This window comes from Phodopus roborovskii, unplaced genomic scaffold, assembly GCF_943737965.1.
Source record: "Phodopus roborovskii unplaced genomic scaffold, PHOROB, whole genome shotgun sequence".
In the NCBI taxonomy this organism is placed as follows: domain Eukaryota; kingdom Metazoa; phylum Chordata; class Mammalia; order Rodentia; family Cricetidae; genus Phodopus; species Phodopus roborovskii.
The window spans coordinates 598,800-619,653 of record NW_026126689.1 but is presented as its reverse complement, the minus strand read 5'-3'; the positions used below and the strand labels follow the sequence as shown (position 1 = coordinate 619,653).

At 42.7% G+C, this 20,854-nt stretch overlaps 1 protein-coding gene across 1 annotated transcript in view; it reads left to right on the top strand.

The window, feature by feature from the left end:
- Positions 1 to 20,854, top strand: part of Cntnap2 (contactin associated protein 2) — a 1,802,334-nt gene that overhangs the window by 1,663,910 nt on the left and 117,570 nt on the right.

Genomic DNA, 20,854 nt, shown 5'->3' with positions numbered 1-20,854 from the left:
GCTCTCTGCCTCTGAGGTATATCCCCAGCCATCGTTTTTTTGCTTTTTAGTTTGTGGCAGAATCTATTAAGTTGCCTGGGCTAAGGACTGAAGAGATGGTTCAGTGACTAAGAACCCTTGCTGCTCTTCCAGAGGACGTAAGTTCAGTTCCCAGCACCCACATTGGGTTCAGAATTGCCTGTAACTCTAGCTTCTGGAGATCTGATGCCCTCTCATGACAAATGTGAGCATCTACACATGTGTAACACACACACACACACAACACACTAATAATAACAACAACATTCCCTGGCTTGCCCTGAGCTTGTGATTTTCCTGCCTCGCCTCCTGAATAGATACAGGCCTATACCATGATTCATTGGGGAATACACAGTTAATATTATCCTTTCTACTCTAAAAGTTTAACTTATGATGTATAAAGGTATACACAGCTGTAGCTTGTTTTTCATAAGGAATTTGTTCCAGAACTCCTTGTGGACACCCAAATCTAAAGATGGTCAAGCCCATTATAGAAATGCACAGAATTTGCACAGCGTCTCTACACCCCTACCTACACACTTATTCCTTGCCAACCTTATACAATGTAAGTCCCACATAAGCAGTCGCTATGCCACAGGAGGGAATAAAAACAGGAACATGTCATGTGCAGACAAAATCTTATTTTCAAATACTCCTGATCTAAGGTTACAGATCCATGGATAAGGGCAGCTAATGCTCATTCCTTCAGGAAAGGCAATGGCAGTTAAGCTGAAGAAATCTTTTAAAGAGAAGCATAATAAGTATTGCCTCTGTAATCTTCACAACCCTTTACCTCATTTCTTAGCTATCATTTGAGCGTCTTTCAGACCACTTTTCATCCACCCCACCATTTTTCCTGGCTACAGTCTAAGGTATCTGGAGTTTGCCCTGTTCCCTTGCGAAGGATATTTTGGTCTCCCTGACCTACTTTTTTCATGACTCAAGTACAATATAAATAACAACATTGGGTTTTTTCTTTTTTTCTGCCTCTATGGAGGCATCCTTTAAAAATCCTCAAAATTCACTTTTTCCCTCAAAACCTAAGACCATAGTTTTTCAGAATACAAACAGGCGGTTTTATTATTACCCACAAGTTTTATTTCAGATTCATTTACCGCCCCTCCCCTACCACTGACTTTTATGGTGAAGAAAGCAGCCCGGGAGACACCGTGAATAAAACATGACATAAAGGAAGTCTCCCCTGGGAAGCAAGCCAGAAGATCAAGGAGTGGATCTGTCACCCCACTGTCTAGATGGAGCTCCATACAGATACCTGTCAGGACAAAGAGCAGGGGGAAGTTGCTTTGTCTCCAAGCAGGGTAGCAAGTGGCAGAGCCTGTGCAGCCTCTCCCAGCTCCCTGGATTCAGCCAGCTGCTGGGAAATTCAGGGCTGCAAAGAGAAAGCAGAAGCCCTGTCTCCTTTGAGTGCTGATGGGTGTCAGATTCATAACTTGATGGGGAGGATGCTTGTGGCCTCAGCAGTAAATGCCAGAGGGCATTTTACAAAGAGATCTTCCCTTGCCAAAAAATGACAGCACACGGTTCCAGCCCGTTAGGCCACCCATCAAACATGGCATATGTGTGGTTATCTCACAGCGGCTGACAGAATCCTTGGGCCTTGCCCAGTACCCGGCACACCTCATGTGCTACAAATTGTTGAGCAGATCAAGCCTATCTTTAACCAGGACCCACATTTTATTCAGAAAAGACGGGAGAGGGCTCTGGTGAGACGGGCTCAAAGGCTAAGGCATTTGCCACCAAGCTCAAGTGCTTGAGTTCAATCCACAATCCCACAGTAAAAGGAAAGAACCAACTCCTGAGGGCTGTCCTGTGACCTCCACACACTCACAATAATGTGCACACATGTGCATGCACACACACACACACACACACACACACACACCACAATAATAATAATGATAGTTAAAAACAATCATTTTTAAAGCCAAGAGATGGGCAGCTCTGTGTTATTTTATGAACAGTGTGTCCATTAAAGTTTCTCTTACTTTTTGTATTTTTTTCCTTTTTATCTGAATGCAGTTCCCCTTTCCCTCCTCTGCCCATAGCTGCCTCCCCCCCCCCCCCCACCTCCTCTTGCATCCAGTTTCACTCCATTTCTGTCCCTCATTAGACAAGGACAGGCTTCTAGGAGATAACAACAAAACATAACAAAATAAAATGTAACAAGATAAAATGAAAACTATCATTTCAACAGTCGGAGAGGCCAAGCCAATAGAAAAATAATACCCCCAGGAGAAGGCTGGAGAATCTGAGATCCAGTCATTCACACACTCAGGAGTCCTATAAAAGTGTATATGCAGAGGACCTGATCCAGATCTGTGCAGGTCCTGTGCTTGCTGCTTCGGGCTCTGTGGGTCCCCATGAGCTCTGCTCAGTTGTTTTTTTAGAGGGCCTTTTTCTCATCTTGGCCCCAGACCACTCCTTCTGCCTCCTCTTCTGTGGGGTTCCCTGAGCTCCGGCGGGAGAGACTTGATGGATAAATCTCTCAGTTCCCATCTGCTGCATGAGGAGGCATCGCTGATGAAGGCTGAGTAAGGCAACAGTCTATGTGAGTAGCAGAACATCAGTAGAAGTTATTTTACTGTTTCTGTCTTTTACATCAGTAGTGTTTGAGTTTACCCTAGGTCTCTGGGTTATCTAGACTCTGGATCTTGGTCACCCAAGCACTGTCCAGTATGGGTTCCGTCTCATGGACAAGGGCTTTAAGTCAAATTGGACATAGGTTGGTTACCCCCGCAAGGTTTGTGCCACCGTTGCCCTAGCGTATTTAGCAGGCAGGACAGACGGTAGGCCAAAGGTTTTGGCCAGGCGTGTGCTTACTTCTCTCCTTTGCAGACTGCCTTTGCATGCCGCAGACACTGGAACAGGGGTTGAAAATCCCATTCAGGCACGAGCTCCTCCTCTCCGTGTTCAGTGTAGGTGTTGTCCGTTGTCGTCTTCAGCAGTGTGACTTACTCCCCATTTATGGAGAACCACCTGCCGTTTTGGCGGGTTTCTTGGGTTTTTGTGTCAGGAGTTTACTAGATTTAACATTTTCTTTTTGATCAGTGTGTCCATTTCTTCTATCATACCCTCAACCCCTGAGATTCTATCTTTCATCGCTTGCGTTCTGTTGGCGAAGATTGCCCCGTAGTATCACGGTTAAATAAGGATCAGTATAAACAAATAGGCAGAATAGATGTTTATTCAGGGAGAAATAACTTACAACCTAGACAGATGAACACCAGGAAATTCAACCCGATGCTCTCCTGTCTGAGTAAGAGAGCTTTTCCCAGCTCTCCCTCCGACCTCCTTCCACAGGTCACTTCCGCCCATGGCTCCACCCCCCCAATGGGCATGGTCAGTGCAACAGAAGGACTATCTCACTACAATTCCCCTTTTAGTCTAAAGAAAAGATTTAGGCTTAATACAAAACTATATACAAAACAGTGAATAACAAGTGTGCTCTAAGAAAAGGAAAATCGAGAACAAAATGACCTACACCGTAGTTCCTGCTTGGCCTCCTAAATTTTTTACTTCCAGAATTTTCTCAGTTTGGGTTTTCTTCTTCAATTCTATTTCTATCTTCAGGTCTTACACAGTTTCCTTCATTTCCCCTCACTCTTTGTGTTTTCCTGGATTTCTTTAGGGGATTTATCCCTTTCCTCTATAAGGACCACTATCATATGCACATAGGTAGTTTTAGGTCTTTTTCTCATTCTTAGCTATGTTGAAATACTCAGGAACTGTAGTATAGCTGGGCTCTAGTGGGAACATGCTGCCCTGGCTCTTTCAGTTGTGTTTTTGTGCTGATATGTAGGCATCTGGGATTGAGACAGCTATAGGTCTAGGTGCTGATTTTTGGTTTTGTATGTCTTTGTTGGATGAGTGTTTTATTCCTTGGTTTCTGTGTTCTCTCTAGATTTTCAGAGAGCGTGTTGGCTACGTGTTGCCTGATAGGAAATTTTCTTTGGACCCGATAGTTGTGATCACTGTGGGTTTCAAGGGAACTGTGTTTCTGGATGTTGAGAGCTGACATAAATGGGAACAGGCTAGGGGTACAAAGGGGTTCACAGGAGTTAGGAGAGCAGAGTGCTGAACCAGGTTCTGCATATTTCATCTACTTGGGATAGGGAGAGACCATGAAGAGAGGTTACCCCAGAGGGTCTGCTACTGTGCTGGGTATGAGACTGCGAGATGGGATCTGGAGGAACAGAGGGACAGATGAAGATCTGTAGACCTCCTACCTGTATAAGATATTAGTTTTCATTGGCTTTCATGAGAAATTTTGTCAAATATCCCTGCTGTGTGAGCCTTCTTTTCTTCAGTGTCCAACAAAGTACCAGTTACGGGTGTAACCTTAAGGAAGAAGACCTTGGTCCCTCATGTACTGATGTGTATTACATTGTTCTTCGCCTTCCTCGTCATTTCCAGGAATGCCATTACAACATCTTACTAGCCTCTTCACATTTAAGCCAGGTGTCAAGAATACAAGGCTTGTGTGTTCATATGCTTCCTTCTATAGATGTGGCTCTTATTGCTGATGTTAGGAATAGAGATAGGACTCTCATTGAGAGAGAGAGAGAGAGAGAGAGAGAGAGAGAGAGAGAAGAGTGAGTGATGTGAGTTCAAGGCCAAGACTGCCTATGTAGCAATGGTGCCTGGTCTCAAATACCAAAACATATTTTTAAAAAATGCAAAATAATGATTTATTTAACCATTGGAAGTGTTGGATATTGAAAACCACATGTTAAGAAGTCTCCAATTTGGGCACTCAAGGTCCTAGTCAGCACATAACCAGAAATAGTAGAGACATTTTTTTTTAATCTAGCCGGAATATCTCATTTCATTGTGTTTTCCCCCCCTCGGTGAACTGCATCAATCTCATAAGGGTTATTTCTGAAACTGACCAACTAAGCACGTGATTTGCACAGAAAGTGAAAATGGTTTAATTAGTAAAAAGCATTGTAAGTGCCTTTGAAGTGTGGTAAAATGGTTGAATGTATGTCATATCTGAATCAACTTTTCTTAGGTCACTGAAATAAGAAATTAAAAAACATACTTATAGAATAGTTCCTGGATTTCTGGAGCCTGACAGATGTAGGTATCTGAATAAATGTGAAACAAAAGGCCGACAATGGCTGCCTTGTCCCTCCACTCTCCAGGAGAAAGGTGTGGGTTGGGGGCTCTTCCAGCCCACCTTTCCCTCTTTGACTCCCCTGACCTGCGGACCCCAGACCCTTGCTGCCACGGAATCCCACAGACAGACCTGGAGGCAGACAGAACAAGGCATCCAGCATTGGCCACCACTCCTGTCTTACTCCTGCACCCTCCAGGAGAGAGGAGAGGAGAGAACCTTGAACACATACCAACCAGGAGATGGAGAGACCCCACCTGCACCCACTGGAAGAAGAGATGGGAAGACAGATGACAGTATAAGAACACATTCAACAACAGAAAGACTTATATGACATTACCAGGGTCTAGGGATTTTACACTAGCAAGACCTGAACATCACACACAGATGAAACAGAAGAGAAAGATTTTAAAAACAACTTCATGACAATGATAGAGGTCCTTGAAGAGGAAATGAGAACATCCCTTAAAGAAATGGAAGAAAAAGCAAACAAAAAAAATTGGAAGAAATAGAGGAAAAGACAACCCCCCCAAAAAAAATGCAAGAAATCAACAAATCTCTTAAAGAAAGCAAGGAAAGCAAAGAAAAAAAAACCAATCAATAGATGAAACAAACAATTCAAACAGTTCAAGAACTGAAAACTGAAATAGAGACAATAAAGAAAACACAAACTGAGGGAATTCTGGAAATAGAAAATCTGGGCAAGGATCAGGAACTACAGATGCAAGCATAACCAACAGAATACAAGAGATGGAAGAGAGAATCTCAGGTGCTGAAGATAATCTAGAGGAAATACATTCATTGACCAAAGAAAATCTTAAGTCCAACAAATCATTAACACAAAATATCCAGGAAATATGGGTAACTCTAACCAAATAGGTGAAAGACCTGTATGACAAGAACTTTAAGTTGTTAAAAGAAAGAAATTAAAGAAGATACCAGGAAATAGAAATATCTCCCATGCTCTTGGATAGGTAGGATAAATATAGTAAAAATGGCAATCTTACCAAAAAGCAATCTACAGATTCAGTGCAATCCCAATCAAAATCCCAGCACAATTTTTCACTGACCTTGAAAGGACAATACTTGTTTTATATTGAAAAACAAAAACAAACAAACAAAAAAAAACAAGATAGCCAAACAATCCTGTACAATAAAGAAACTTCTAGAAGCATCACCATCCCTGACTTCAAGCTCTACTATAGAGCTATAGTAATGAAAACAGCTTGGTATTAGCACAAAAATGACAGGTAGACCAATGGACAGGTAGACCCTGATATTAACCCACACCTAAGAACATCTGATTTTTGACAAAGAAGCTAAAACTACACAATGGTAAAAAGAAAGCATCTTCAACAAATGGTGCTGGCATAACTGGATGTGGACATGTAGAAGATTGCATGTAGATCCATACCTATTGCCATTCACAACACTCTAGTCCAAATGGATCAAAGACCTCAACATAAATCCAACCACACTGAACCTCTTAGAAGAGAAAATGGGAGGTATCCTTGAATGAATTGGCACAGGAGACTGCTTCCTGAACATTACACCAGTAGCACAGACACTGAGATCAACAATTAATGAATGGGACCTCCTGAAACTGAGAAGATTCTGTAAGGCAAAGGACACAGTCAACAAGACAAAAGTGGCATCCCTCAGAATGGGAAAAGTTCTTCACCAACCCCACATCTGACAGAGAGCCAATTTCCAAAATATACAAAGAACTCAAGAATCTAGTCACCAAAACACCAAATAATCCAATTAAAAAGTAGGGTACAGAACTAAATAGAGAATTATCAATAGAGGAATCTAAAATGGCTGAAAGACACTTAAGAAAGTGCTCAACATCCTTAGCCATCAGGGAAATGCAAATCAAGACAACTGTGAGATACCATCTTACTCCTGCCAGAATGGCTAAAACCAAACCTTGAGAGGAAGAACAATTGACAATGCTGTATCCTCAGCTCAAATGTCTGAACCTCACACTCTGCCTCATCTCAGATTCTCTATAGCCATCATGGTTCATTGTTGCCCCTCAGCTTAGAGGGTACAATCTACTGTCCCTAGCATCCGACTCCAAAAGAAACCATATATACATTCATTTAGTTAAACTCTCTTTACTTTCAACCACCCAATCTGTCACCTCTGTTTAAAAAATGGCTCGGGTGCTCAAGAGATGGCTCAGTGGTTAAGATTGCTTGTTGCTCTTGCAGGGGCACCTGGGTTTCTACCCCAGCAACCATGTGACATGGCTCGCAGCCACCATTAACACCAGCTCCATGGAATCCAATGCTTCTTGTGGCTTCTTTGGGTAATGCACTCAAGTGTACAAAACCACATGCAAATAATCACATATACACACAATTTTAAAAAATAAAGTGGCTTATCTTGACACCTCTCTGTTACAGGATATTAGAAGTTGTAAAGAGCTAAACAACTATCTATGGAAACAATGAAGAGAAGACCAACCACAGCCCCAGAATCTTACAGAGTTAGCCTAACACTGTCACAGTGAATTAGGGAACAGCCTGAGAAGGGACACTACAGGGTAGGGTAAGAACATGAGGCTCCTAAGACAGTGAGAGACAGTGATCTCCAAGTCTGTGAAGCTGAAAATCCAGGGGAAGCCAGGAGGCTGAAGGGTTGGGGGAGTCCAGCTCTTTTGTTTGAGGTCCCTTGAACTACAAATGAAAAGAATACTCCTCATCTCAGAGCTAATCCACTGGATAGAGATTTCTAGAGTAGGTGGTAGAATTACAGAATTTAAGAGAGAAAACCAAAACTTACTGTGGTGATTTGAGTAGCAATGACCTTCTTAGGCTCAAATATTTGAATGCTTGGTCATTAAGGGGTGGTGCTATTTGGGAGAGATTAGGAGGTGTGGCCTTGTTGGAGGAAGTGTGTCCCTAGAGATGGGCTTTGGCATTTTAGAAGCCTCAGCCAGACCCAGTGGCTCCCTGTCTCTTCGTGCTCCTGTGAATCCAGATGTAGAGCTCTCCACTTCTCCTGTGCCACAACATCTGCCTGCATGCCACCATGCTTCCTGCCATGATGACAATGAACTAAACCTCTGGAACTGTAAGCCAGCCCCAATTAAATGCTTTCCTTTATAAGAGCTGCCATGGTCATGGTGCCTCTTCACAGGAATAGACTAAGACACTTGGGAATATTAAAACTATAGAAATGCCACTGAGCCTCCCTCTCTCTCTCTTTCTCCCTCCCTCCCTCCCACTCTCTCTCCCTCTCTCTCTGTCTCTCTCTCTCTCCCTCTGTCTCCTCCCCATCCTTCTTTATCTCTCCACTTGTCCATCTCTTGATGAGGTCTAGGTTCATTCCCCTCTCACACGATATTACATTGTTCCCATATTATGGGTTACAGTCAAAAGAACCCTGGACTCGTGTCTTTCCAATTTTTCTACCAGAAAAAAAGGTTCTACATTTTTTAATTCTTGTTTTAGCCCTCTAGAGAATCCCTTATTATGGGCCTAATGCTCATCCCATGGTGGGGAAGAACAAGGAAAACTTAACTGACTGTAGTAGAGGAATAAAAGACAGTATTCCTCCTCACAGAAAGTGAGTCCCAAGAGTTGATACCCCAGAACTGCATCTTTGCTCAGGCAGGAGTCCTTAAACTGTTCTGAAGATCCCTGTAGATTTCCCAAAGCCACTCAACGTCTGCCTTACAGCAATCTGTAGATCCATCCTGAGAACTTCTGTGGCCTTAGCAATGTGTGGGGAAAAGATACACTGAAACTCTCCTAGCCAACTATTTCTGGATGAAGGGATTATGAATGGTCCTGTTTCCCCAGAGTTTTCTGTGTTTCTCCTCTTCCAAAAATATGTGTTTTGCATCTTTTAAATTTAAAAAGTATATATGAAATATTCATGTATCCTCAAGCTCTTCCATGGCCCCCAGTTACAACAAACACGATAGAAAAGACAGCGAATCTCCAGGCGAAGCTACTTATGAGTTAAAGCAATGCTATGAAATAATGTCTCCGGAATTCGTGTGAACTTCTGTGCATCCATATATGCTCAGGCCAGACGTTGTTGTGTTATTTAGTTGGTGGTTATCAGTGTTTATGGTGTTTTTAGAATCAGGTTTACTTTCCTAGCTGGTTTGGCTGAAGCTAATATCAAATTAATTTGCATTCCCTGAGCACACAGCATGTGAAAAGGTGCTGAGCACTTGAGGGAAATTGACCTTGGAAGAAACATTTGCTGCCAAAAAAATAAAGTGCCCAATCTCCACAAAGATAATGAAGAATTGGCACTAACGCCGGTATCAGACACCAGAGCAAACCGGCAACCCATGACAACCCTCGGATGGGGTCCATTATGAAAGCTCTCGTTTGCATCAGGGATAATAGCTTAAGGCTTAATGCCAGTCAAAATGTAAACAAACCTCCTATGGCAGGCAGGCACAGTCCCTAGAAGACTTCTCCCTGTGGTGAGAAACCTGGCCAATGAGCACGAATGCAAAGCCATGGTCACAACCAGCCTTTCCTGTCCTGTGTAACCAGCCCTGTCTGCCTGCTGCCCACGCTGTTTTCCTTCCTATGCTGTTCCTTTCCTCCCAGACACAGTGCGCAAGGAACCTACAGGGGTTTACAGGGCGTGTAGAGAATGACGGGGGTGGGAGGGGGATAAAGAGAGTCTGAAAAGTTAGACACCCCTCCCAAGACAGAGGAAACGGAAGAAGTTTATTCATGTCGGATCTACTTCCATAAATCCCATCCTGAACGTCAAGGTAGCCAGAAGTCCACGGGCCATTATCATGGAATGCACAGCTCCTCTGGGGCATTGACTTATTCTTTCTATATCATTTTCCTTTCACTTCCTGGATTACATTTACTGCCCATAGCATGATCGGTTTATGCAAAATCGCATACACACACACACACACACACACACACACACACACACACACACACACACGAGTGCTCATGCATATGGATAATCTCTATATTCCAGGGTCTGTGCTGAGCACTTAGCACACATTTTCTCACTTAAGTCTCATCAAAACAAAATCCCTTATGATATGTACCATTATTATTCCCATTTTAGAGATAATGCTTTTTAATTTAAATTAATGCTCAAAATCTATTATTTAACCCAAAGATAGCAATAAGAAGCATTAAACATTATTCAAACTAGACCTGTCATGCTTCAAAGTTCACATGTACTCTTCCCCATTATTTAACAGAAAGATGTCTGAAAATATACCCATAAAATTTGCCTCTGGCTGGTAAGACACAGAGAGACATACTCATTAATCTTATAAATGAGTCCAATGACACACAAAGTCACAAAAAGTAATAAAACATATACTTATGCAAAATTTAACCTTCTGCTAGATTTCTTTAGATTTCTTGGTAATTGTATGGATAGTTGAAAGCCCTCTGTCGTCCTGGTTGGAGCCTGGGACTTGCAGCAGACAGCGCCTTATCACAGAATCAGGAAATGTCTTTTCCCAAGGCTCTTGATGTAGCAAGAGGAAAGTCAAGCACAGCTTCAAAGTGGAATTTGCCCACACAATTCTGTAGAGAGGGGGGTAGGATGTGATCATAGGTGGATGAAGGGGCAAGACCAGGGATGAGGAGCTTCTGATCCAATGATAACACTATGTAGATAACAAAAAGGAATGGACTCTGTGATCTTCGCCATTAACTGCCTGTAGCCATCATAGATTTTGACTATTGGTGGAGGTTAGACATCAGAGAGGTCAGGGATAATTATCTCTGGCACTGACACTCAGAATCTGAGTTCTCTAGAAACCACGGAACAGATATATCATCTGGATTTTCTCTAACTAGAGAGCCGCCCCATCTCTGCCTAGACGTTAACAGATCAGTTAAAAGATCTCCTGAGGCCAAAGTGAAGCTTTTTTTCAAAGGCATTTCTAAGTCCTCAGGAGCAAGTAATGGCCAGGGTCCTAAGTTCTTACAATGTCCCCCACACATACCCCAAAATCACTGAATCTTGTTTTGTTTTTTAATGAGCATTTCTTATCTGCTTCTATTAGCATCTCAACCAAATTGTACTGGTTGCATTCACTGCTAATTAAGCTGTATTTACCTGAATCCTCAAAGTGGTCAAAGAAGCATTGAAAACGGCTTCTTTGAAAGCATCAGTGAATAGTCTACTAAATTCTGTGAATTCAGGGAAAGACACAAATAGGATAAAACCAATCTCTGTAACAAAAAAAAAAAAATTCATTCAAAACTTCCAGCTGCCTGCCTAGTCAGAGTCTGTCCCACATCAGACACATATGAGCCAGTTTCCAGCAATGGAAACTGGAGGATTCCTGAAACTACAGGTAACACTGGACACCGTGTATAATCATTTTTCATACAAACACATGCTTGTGGTAAAGTGAGTTCTTTAAACTAGGCACTTTAAGAGGTTACCAACAACTCAATATAATACAATATTTTATATCTAATAATACATTCTAATAAAAATTCATATAGAGAGAGTCACTCTGTGGACTCGCCAGTGCCCTTGACCCCATACTTCCCCCACACCCGTGGCAATGGGAGGGCTCTCTAGCTTGTGGCAGATTCTTGTCACATGAGGTGACAGTTTACAAAACATATTCAATGAAGTGATCCTCTCTCCTCGACAGGGTAAATCCTCCAATACCGTGAGCAGGTGCCTGAAATCACGCACCAAACTGAGCTCTGTGTAAACTATCCCTACACACATACATCTGAGGTAATGTTTCATTTATAAGCTAGGAAGAGTCTAAAGATAACAATCAAATAAATTAAAACAATATATTATAATAAAGTGCATGTGTGCTCACTCTACCCATATACTGTACTTGCCCTTACGATGATGTTTTCATGGTGCCGTGAAGTGAGAGGAAGGACACAGAGGTCATGCGTGAGGAGGCCTTGGTCCACAACACACAGGCCACTTAAATACAAGCACTCCAATGCCAGAACACATGATCCAGCAACTGAAAAGCCATTGAGTGACTAACAAGTAGATAACAACATACACCATGTGGGTATGCTGGACAAAAAGTGATTAGCTTCTGAAGTGGGACTGAACAGGACAGCAGGAGAGTTAGCCACACTGCTCAGAATGAGGTGTGGTTAAGAACTTGTAAGTCGTTTGTTTCTGGAATTTTCCACTGGGTACTCCTTTGGATGCCCATAATTATCCAAAACCACAAACAAAACAGAGTAAGAGCAGACAGTGGTGCCCACCCTCCCCTCCCAGACTTCCTGTTTGTATCTGCGCCACCACTGCCAGACAAACTTTAGGAAAACATTGAAAAGGAGTTCTACACCATGATATAGGCCACAGAACTGTGCAAAAATTAATGGAGAGAGACACTCATAATAATAAATAACTGATAAAAGGTTGTTGACGCTAACGTTCAAAAATTATAGTGAGGGGCTGGCAAGGTGGCTCATCCAGTTAAGGTGCTTGCTTCCAGGTCTAGTGATCTATGTTCATCCTGCAGGACCCACACAGTGGAGAGAAAGTTGTCGTCTGACCTCCACATGTGTGCGCGTGCACACACACACACACACACACACACACACACACACACACTTTTATTGACATGATACATTGATGGGCAAGAGGGAACTGCTATACATTTTTTGCATGTGGCACATGTTCAACTACAAGAAGTTTCCGTTGACCCCTTTATCCAGGAGAACATTTCTGGGTACTGGGAATGTCTTAGTGACCCTGCTATGCAATGTGTGAACACTTTCTTATGTCTTCAATACTTTCCTACAGCAGTGCTCTTGTCCTGAAGGGTTGGAAACAGCAGGTACTAACTATTAGTCCCATGCCACAAATGAGCAAACACCTGGGGCTCACAAGAGACGGGGTCTTCTTACCTGGAGCCTTGGAAACCAGTCTCCTCTTCCAGTTGCCTCTGTATGGTCTTGTGTACAGGCAGTGTCTCATGTGGCATTTACTGATCAAATCCACATTCTGTTTATCCAGACTCACACACCTCACCTCCCTCCACGTCTAACACTCTTTTATACCCAGACCAACTGTCCTTTCTTTGCATTTTACTTCTGTATTTTAGAGAACATGCACAGTCCTTTTCCTTCGCATGCTTGGCTTATTTCCCTTAACACCGTGTCCTCCATTCCTACCCCTTCTGCTACAAATGACAGGATTCCATTCTTATTTATGCTCTGTATTCTTCATCATGCATGGCCTACTCTGTTTGACCTTAAATTGAGCCATTTCTGGTCAGAATTCATCAGGGTCCTTTCCTCTAATAGGACGATAGAAAGCCAAGTTTGAAAGTTGACTTAGCAAGTTACACACAACACTATTAAATGACAAAAATATGGGGAAGTGTATTCAGTATGATCTAGTTTTATTAAATTAACGTTGTAAACCTTTAAAACAAACCATGAGCAGTATTCCTGCTCAGCAAGATGCAAGATACATAACCTACTGCAATTTGGTGAAAAAAATATATATATATTCACATATATATATGAATATATGTATATATATTCATATATAGCATACCAAATTAAGCCAGAATCTTCCTAGAAAAAAATAATAATTTAATGAAATAGAAGAAGGCACAATCACTAAATAAATTAATTAATAACATCCCAAAGGTCATAAAATCCTAACTTTAATAAGCAAGTAAAAATAAGAGGTTCAATTTTAATGTTATGTTAATGTTTAATGTTAAATAAACATGAACATCACTTCCCATCTTTCCACTGTAAAATCCTGTACAATAGCAGATGCCCAGACTGAATCACAGATGAATTATTCAAAGAACCTGTACCTTTATTACCCTTGAACTTTCCGCCAATAAAGAATGCCAAAAAGCATATAGATATAAACACTCCCGAAAATTTTAATATCTGAAGTTGTTCAAACCTTTATTAAACAAAATAACATTGTAAAGGAAGCATTAAATCTTTTTTTAGGGATGTCAGAACAAATAAAGAAAGTTGACCTAGCTAGCCTAGGGCCTTGCTCTTGAAATTACATTTACTGTAGCCTCTTCCCTTTGGCTAATTTCATTTTCATCTAGTCTGGATGGTAAACTGGAAGCCTTGGTTGCGCACTACAAGCATGCTTGACAGAAGGGAGGCAATTGCAAGAATAATGATGAGCCATTTGAACTCTCTGACAACTCCTTTCCAGAGTACTTTACCCACTCACGGGCTCTCTGCTGGAGTCTCTGCAAGTGCCTCACTACTTAGCTTTCCACTTTAATGGAATACCAACTTATATTTAACTCCATGGAGAGTATAAGTCAATATTTTATTAGTTTCTTAAATCTCTGCAGCAGTTGGGTTCCACAGAAGACATCTGGAAAGGGAAGAGAGGGCTCCACCCGATTTAGGAACAACCACTGAGTTGATCTGTTTATGAATCTGAGTTTAGTTTTTTCCTCCCATATTTCTGTTCATCCAAAGAAGCCTGTTCACCACGAAGACACATTGACTCATGACCCCATTGGCTTTTCTGATGTCTCCCCTGGTGCTAGGATGGGCTGTGGGTGCTTGACCATTAGCTGTGCCTTTTAGGAAGTTGTCATTATTTAGTTGGAACAGAAAATAGCTTTACTGGATGAAATATCTCCTGAAAAGAATAAATAAGATTCCCAGCTGCCAGGGCCTGTCAGACACATTCAGTATCTCCCTACAGCTTCTAGGTGTATGCTAGACCACTGGTACATACAGAGGTGTGGACAACCGGTATTCAGCAAAGTTGCTAGAGATGCAGTGGAGGCCGCTGGTAACTGCTTATGAAGACAAAATGTTGTCAGACAACTGGAGACCATTCTGCTAAGCAATGACTCTCCCTCTGTTTAAAGCCATATGACATTGCTGGAGTACTTGCCTAGCATGTATGAAACCTAGGTTCCCTCCACACTACTTCACATGCAAAACTAATACATAAATATATATAAATGGTAACATATTAACACACAGTGATGATGACTGGGAACTCCATGAAGGAATCATCCAATTGGATTAGCTCTTACTCCTCTCTATTACCAAGCACAAATATGTACTTGTGTGCATGCGTGCATGTGTATGTACATGCATGCATGTGTGCGTGTGTGTGTGTGTGTGTGTGTGTGTGTGTGTGTGTGTTTGCATATGCAGTACTGTGTGCATGACCTTTGGAGCTCAGAAGACAGCATTGATCTACTGGAGTTCTCAGTGTTTGGGAGCCACCATCCAGGTGCAGGGAACTAATCCTGGGTCTTCTTGGAGAGCAGTAAGCACTCTTAACAACCAATCCCTCCCTCCAGCCTCAATAGACAGTACTTTTTTTATTTAGACAAAGTAACTATGGCCAGCAGTATCTTTAAGGTCACACACTGATTCAAAATATAATAAAAAACCAATCTAACTTTTTAATCAAAACTGACTTGTAGACATCAAATACATAACTGAGTATTCCCCACATAAAAGATGTGTGATGGACAGTGGTGAGCTAGTGAGACAAGGAACTCAGGCACAAAGGGACAGACAAAACACACCCAAGAAATGTCTGTCCTAAGAGAGATGATATTTGCACGCTCAACATGCATCTCTGCTGATAGAAGAGACTTATTCTGCATAATGCTCCTGTCACAGAGGTCTTAGCATATTGGTCTTCTTTTTGTTGTATAAATAATAGAAAAAGGAAATATGGCAGAAGAGAATATTAGCAATTTGACCTGGTAGTAAGAGCATAGTGCATAAAAGCAACATCTTTAATACTAAGCAGAGAGCCCAGTAGGTTACAGTTGTTGAATCCAAAAACTTTTATTAAGATATAAATAAAAAGGGACCCTTATGAACAGGCTCCTCCATTTCATAGCTCTGTGTTCTTTGGCCAGTAACATCCCTGTTTCCTTATTGCAAAAATCAGAACAAGGCCACCTATTTTAATGAGATTTTGTATGCAGTAAATGAAAATGAACACACAAAAAACACTGCAGTAGAACAGAATGCTAGGTTCCGTCCTTCTTCTTCGTAGGTGAGTGGGGCATGCATGCAGCTGTAAGCTGTGTGTGTGTGCATGTGTGGAGGCCAGGGGTGGTTGCTGGGTGTCATCTTCCAAAGTCTATCACTGACCTGGAGCCCACTACTTCCAATAGCCTGGCTGGCCAGTAAACTCCAGCAATCTGCCTGTCTCCACTTCCCCATGGCTGGGATTACTAACATACCCCACCATACCTGGTTCTTTACTTGGGTTCTGGGGATTCAGATTTGAACCGCCATGCCTACATAACATGCATTTTATCAAGTGAGCCATCTCCCAGTCCTCTCCTTTCTCTTTCTTTTTTTTTAATTAAAGATTTATTCCTCCTATTATTTAAATTATGTGTATATAGGGGCATGATAATCTGAGTACAGGTGCTGTGGAGGCCAGAGGTAAAGGATCTTCCTGAAGCTGGAGCTACATAAAGTTGTCAGTAGCCCCTCATTGTGGGTGCTGGGATCTGAATTCCTGTCCTCTGTAAAAGCAGCACACACCTTAGTCACTGAGTCATCTCTTCAGCCTTCCCATCTGTTTCTTAAAAGCAAACTCAAGAGGCAAAGCTAAGCAAAGCTCTGTGACTTTGAGACCAGCCCAGTATATACAGTGAACTCCAGGCTGGAGAGAAGGCTCAGCAGTTTAGAGCACTCATTGTTCTAGAAGAGGATACGGGTCCGGTTCCCAGCACCCACGTGATGGCTCACCACCATCCCTAATTTCAGTTGTGGGAGATCCAACACCCTCTTCTGAACTCTTAGAACACTGGGAATGAGCATGATGCTGAAATATAAAAGCAGACAAAACATGTGTGCATAGTGAACTCCAGGCTAGACAAGGCAACCTCATTAGACCTTGTCTCAAAGGGGGGAAAAAGGAAAATAAGGAAAGAATGCAACTCTCTGGACCAGGGTCATTATAGCAGGTCTTGGGGACTGTGTTTCCCTTTGACCAATTTGCAGTCTGACCCATTAGGCGTGTTCTTCACACCTAGCAAATCACATGCAGAGTACCTGCTGCCTCTGTGGGCCCCGTGCAGTGCAGGGCATCAATCACACAGATTGGGAGGAAGTGCCAATCCAAGCAGACACATGGTGCGTCAACACACAGGAATGGACTGAGCCACCCTGGGGACAGAGGAATGGACCAGATGAGACCCAGAGAAGCATTTGAGCTGCCCCTTACAATTTTCCTGTAGAGAATAAAGGAACACAGAGTCTTTGCTTATCTTTCACTGCCAGCTTCTGCATACGCTCTTCTGTCATTCATAAAAATAATGCCGAAGAACAGAACAAGAACATAAGTCCTAACCCATCAAACTCATCCGATCTGAGGCAGGAAAAGACTCACGATAAATACGTCAGCACTTCCAAGTTTTTTTTTTTTTTTTTTATTTCTTCTCTACAACAATTTCATCTGCAGGCAAATCACACATGCACTCTAGGGCTAGACAGGATCTCCATTCCCACATTTCGGAAAAAAAAAGAACGAGAGAAAAAACAATGCATTTATTTCACTTTACATTTCATACAGCTCAGCGGGAAAGCAGGTACAATGCAATTTCTGATCCAGCTCAAAGTATGACATGTCAGTTCTCTTTCCTCCCCCAGGACAGTCAAAGCTTCTAAGCCCAAGGCTGGGGGTTCCCTTTGCCTTAAAGCACATTAAGTGCATAAATCATCCCTGAAGAAAGGAGAGGAGGTGCCTGGATTTCTGTTTTGTCTATCATGAAAATGAAAGGCCAGTGTGTGAGGCATTATATTGTTATATCCATCTGCAGTGTGCTCAAGTCACTCCCAAAGACTGTAATTCTCCAGGCTATTTCTTCTTTAGTACAATAGGCAGAGAATGGTTGTTTCTTGTTCACAGGTAACTGAAAGCAGGTTCCCATCTCACATAAATTTATCTTCTCTCTGAAAAGTAAATGTATCTCAACGTGCAGTCTCAGGTTCTGAAGGGTTGCAAGCTGCCCTTCCACTCCAGGAGGCAGAAATCAGTACTGGTGTGGAGTATGAGTGTTTTTTGATAGACAGAAGCCTGGAGCAGATCCTAGGCTTGTATTAAAATGCCCTCTGCTGGTCGTTAGCCATAATCACTGAGCCTGAAGAAAAGAACTGCTCCTAAAACTAGCTCAGCTGTGGACTTCCAAATGTCAATCAACTCCATGGCTATGAGTCTGTTTGCTCCTGATGCAAAATGCCATGATGGTGTTGAACTGTGGCAGAGGCAGAGGTTTGCAATGGTATCCAAAGGGCACAGATCACAGAGTCTCTATGCACAACTCTTGTGTACTCTGTGTGTGCCCTGGGGACAGAGGAGACCCATATGATGTATTCGCTAGGTGACTAAATAAATGAGTGGATCCAGCTCGCAAGTAATGGATCCTGTGTGCCCACTGTGAGCTCAGCTCACCTGAGAGCACGGGGACCCTTTCTGCTTTCCAAGGTGTATCTGGGTCACATTCTTTCCCAGGTCTCACTGTGCAAACTAAAAGAATCACTTCTGTTAAGATGAGGAAATGTAATGAGGATAACAAAGAGAACGGCCACTTTTAAAAGCCTCTCTGGGTAGAAAGGAGGAGGGTATGCTTGACAGTTACCAAAATAAAGGAAGGACACCCGGAAGGAAGCAGAGTCCACTGAAAGCATGAAGGAAATAACTGAGTAGTGTTGCCACAACACTCAAGCATGTGCTACAGCTACTGGCAGAAGTTACACTGTAACAACAAACAGTAGCTTTAGCTTGCTCCCTCTGCCAACCAGACTCCCAGTCCCTGTGATAATAGCCCCCGGTGACAGATTGCCAACCCTGTGGCCTCAGCCTCTACCTCCCACAGTACCCTATGGGTTATTTCAAAGGTTATACCCACCCCATCACTAAAGATCTGCCCAGCTGCCCAGGATGGCTGCAAAGGAGACAGGATTATACAAACCACAACGTGGATAAAACGGCATATGTTAAAAATACAAGCCAGGGACAGTGACTGCCCTGTCCTATACCCATGTCCAAGACTGCCCCACGTAGCAGCGGCCTACCACCATAATGGTGGAGCTCCAGTCTCTGGGCTGTCCAGTTCCACAGCTTAGACAATGTCAACTGATTTCTGTGTCTGTTCCCTCGGTTGTAAAACTGGGTCAGTCAGAGCATGTGTCTACGAAGTATTGTGTACTGTTTTGAAATAGTACTGTTGAACAAATATATCAGATTGATGTGTCATCAGCTGTCTTTCAAAGGAATGGGAGACACTGATAGCTGGAGCAGGAAATGGACTTCTGGGGCTGAAATGTGAAGTGTACCCCCACAGGCTCATGAGCCTGAGCACTTTCCCTACCTAGTGGATACTGTTCAGTAAGGCTACAGAACACTAAGGAGAAGAGCTCTCTCCGGGGGAAATGAGCAGAAGTCATTAAGATTTTATAGTCTGACAATCCACACCTCCAGAGAAGCTAGGAAACAAAGAGGACTCTAAGAGAGACGTACATGGTCCCCCAGTGAAGGGGAAAGGGACAAGAGACCCCGAACAAATTGGGAGCATAGGGGAGGGGGAGGAAATAGGAGAAAGAGAAAGGGAGAAGAGGAGGAGGAGAACATGAGGGATCAAGAAGATTGAATGGGGAGATGAATAGAGGAGAGCAAGAAAAGAGACACTTCAATAGAGGGAGCCATTATAGGTTTAGAGAGAAATCTGGCAGTAGGGAATTATACAGAGATCTACAAGGATGACCCCAACTAGGAATCTAAGCAGTAGTGGAGAGGCTACCTTAAATGCCCTTCCTTTATAATGAGAATGGTGATTACCTTATATGCCATCCTAGAGCCTTCATTCAGTAGCTGATGGAAGCAGAAACAGAGATCCACAACTAAGCACTGACCCAAACTCCTAGAATCCAGTTTCAGAGAGGGAGCAGTGACAAACAAAGGGGTCAAAACCATGCTGGGAAAACTCGCAGAAACAGCTGAGCAAGTGGGAACTCATGACCCCAATCTGACAGCTGGGAAACCAATATAGGACCAAACTAGGCTACTGAATGTGGGTGTCAGCTAGGAGGACTGGGCAGTCTGTGGGGCCTCTGGCAGTGGAACCAGGGTATATCGCTAGTGCATGAATGAACTTCGGAAGCCCATTCCCCATGGAGGGATACTCCCTTAGCCTAGAGATGCAGGGGAGGGCCTAAGCCCTAACCCAAATGACTTGACAGACTTTGATCCCTCATGGAAGGCCTCACCCTCCCTGGGGCATGAATGGGTAGTTTCTAATTTAAATAAAATTTATTAATAAAAAAAGATTTTATAGTCTGGCCCCACTACCTGTCCATTCTCTGCTCCCTAATTTGGGTGCCACACACACACCTACAGCCAAACCTTCCCCATGCTGATGGACCGTATCTCCTTAAACTGAAAGCCAAACTAGAACGTCTTCCTTTGGCTATCACAACAGGAAAAGTGACTGCAAATAATATAAGGACCAAATTGCTTTTCAGTTCTTCAGGATAACCTTTGCACTGGTTCTCCCACGAAGAACCTGAGGGAGCAGACAGAATGTCAGGAGGTAGACTTTCTCTGGTTATTAACTGAGCAGCTGGGATGTGGGCACAATCCAACACATCTGTCATCATGGTGAGATTCCAGGTCCACAATAGCCTATGACTTCTATGGAGTAGATCTGAACACACAATGGTGTTTCACACCAAATCTAATAAGCTACAG